Source organism: Amborella trichopoda, chromosome 9 (genome assembly GCF_054954075.1).
Source record: "Amborella trichopoda isolate Santa Cruz 75 chromosome 9, AtrichopodaSantaCruz75HAP2 v2.0, whole genome shotgun sequence".
Lineage (NCBI taxonomy): Eukaryota > Viridiplantae > Streptophyta > Magnoliopsida > Amborellales > Amborellaceae > Amborella > Amborella trichopoda.
In genome coordinates, this window is record NC_142344.1 from 48,869,493 (window position 1) to 48,871,804 (window position 2,312).

The window sequence follows — 2,312 nt, forward strand, 5'->3', positions numbered from 1 at the left end:
CGACAGCTCTATGCTACTTTAGAGCCTCGATCTAAAGGATTTGGAGTCCGAAACCAAGCTATAAGAAGGGGACTCTTCCTTGTAGGAAGGCATCCTAAGTTTGAGTTTTGAGTGCTATGTTTAGGTTTTCTCTCTTCTTTCTATCATTTGAGTACGTTTATAGCCTGTAAGAGAGAGCAGTGTGCAGAGCTTTCTGAGTTACAGTTGCTTGGATTTGCTTCGTTTATATCATATAAGTATTTAAGCTTTTGAAAAATATAAGTGTGATTTTATTTGTATGATTGTATTTTCATTGATGATCATTAGTAAACTGGTATAACAATATATTGCAATTCATTCGTTATAATGAATTTACTCTTTACTAATGAATATATGGGTAAATTAAAATACTAGTTTACTTATAAGTAACTAATGCTTTATTGTTTATAAGTAAATCATAATAATATACTGTTTGCAATTCATTATAAATTGGTATTATAATATATTGCAATTCATTCGTTATAATTATAGTATTCATACTATTACAAAACTAAATTATTATTAGTAAACTGGTATTCTATGAATTTAAAGGATTTTAGTTTAATATTATATTCTTGGTTTAATTAATTATATGGTTTAAAAAATAGATAATTTTTGGAGATTTAGTTGGGTGAAATGGGGGCAAAAAATGATACGATTTCGAAAAAATAGATCTTGAATTCTTCTTATTTTTTGGCACGCAGGAACGCTATCCCCAGACGATTTTTGCCACCCTTCGATGTAATATTTGATGTGCATAAGAAGGGCAATTCGTCCTCGAGATACATGAAAACAAAGAGGTCTTATACAATATTCCTAAGGTCTATGCACCCGAGCTTGGAACCCACACATGAGATACCAAAGTCTTGATAGTTTAGAAAGAAATAGATAAAATTGAGTAGAGAGAGAGAGACAAAGTTAGCCCACTGGTTTACTTGCTAGAATTGTAGAACTATTGAGAGAAGCTAAAAAATTGTTCTAAGTATCCAAGCTTGTATGGGTAGGAGGGTCCTTGTTATAGAGCACAAAGAGGCTACCCATTTAGTGTTGTGGTGGTTGTATGTACCACTCAACATCTACAAGTTACATGCACCCCAACAGCAACAAGTTACATACACTTGAAGGGTTACATGCACCCCAACAACTATAAGTTAAATGCACTTGATGGCTACTGCTACAAGCCTCCATCTCATCAATGGCTAGATGACCGTTGGATGTCATACATGCATCAACGACAAGATGACCATTGGGTCCCCTTGAGAGCCGGTTTTACAAAAGATAACGAGCCACGAGCTCGACCCGCACATGTGCTCGAGCGACGGGCACCTCATGCAAGCGTGCGAAGTGCAAAGTATGCCATCAAGCGCCCTTGCGCCCACGCCCTCACATACGCATATGCACATGCACATGCATGTGCATGTCGTACACTTTGTGTGCTCCGCACATGCGCCTTTTCTTTCCTTTGTACTTAGAGGATATTACATGGGAATGCATGCTCTTAAATATAGATCATCAAACTCTCTCATCTTCAAACCCACATCTTCCTCTCTCTACAAAGGCATTTTAAGAAAGAACAATAAAACCAAAGTGTTGTTTTAAAATACACTCAAGCATTTTTCAAACAAATAATATTAACAATTTCCTCCATTATTTCAACAAAACGAAATATAGGAAACATATTATTTGCATATCATGAAAGTATCTTTCGGGTTGTTTGAGAAAGGACTTACTCCCCTGCACATGCCCTCCTGTCTGCGCGAGGATCTATGTGAAAATCAAGCCTCAACCAATTGGCGACTCCACTGGGGACACGCCACCTTGCCTCCTCCACATCATACTCAAGCGGCTTGACTGGCCCTGCTATCTTTAGTCCAACCTAGGAATACTCAGGGTATGGGGAGTCAAACCCCTTGTCCCTCCTCCTCCGACATCAAAGGGAAATCCATTGATGTCAATTGAATAGGTGGCATCATAGCCGCCCCCTCGCATAAGCACCATGTCACTGGCGGGGTGGCTTTCACTTAGAGTGTACATTACAAAGTTCATCAAGTATCATGTTAGCGTATAGCTTTGAACCAAGTTACTTATCTAACAGACTGGCAGTACAACTCACTAATAATATTCAACTCTGGTGTCTTTTTGGCAGGCAGACGTTTTGGGCCTTGTGCTTATATCCCGATTTCATAAGTGCTCTAGAGATGAGTCCATCTCATAAGAAGCAGCTTCAGTTCCACACTTATATAGGTGTGTCTATCAAGTGTGCCCCTGTATATAAAACACTCCGAGATATAGAT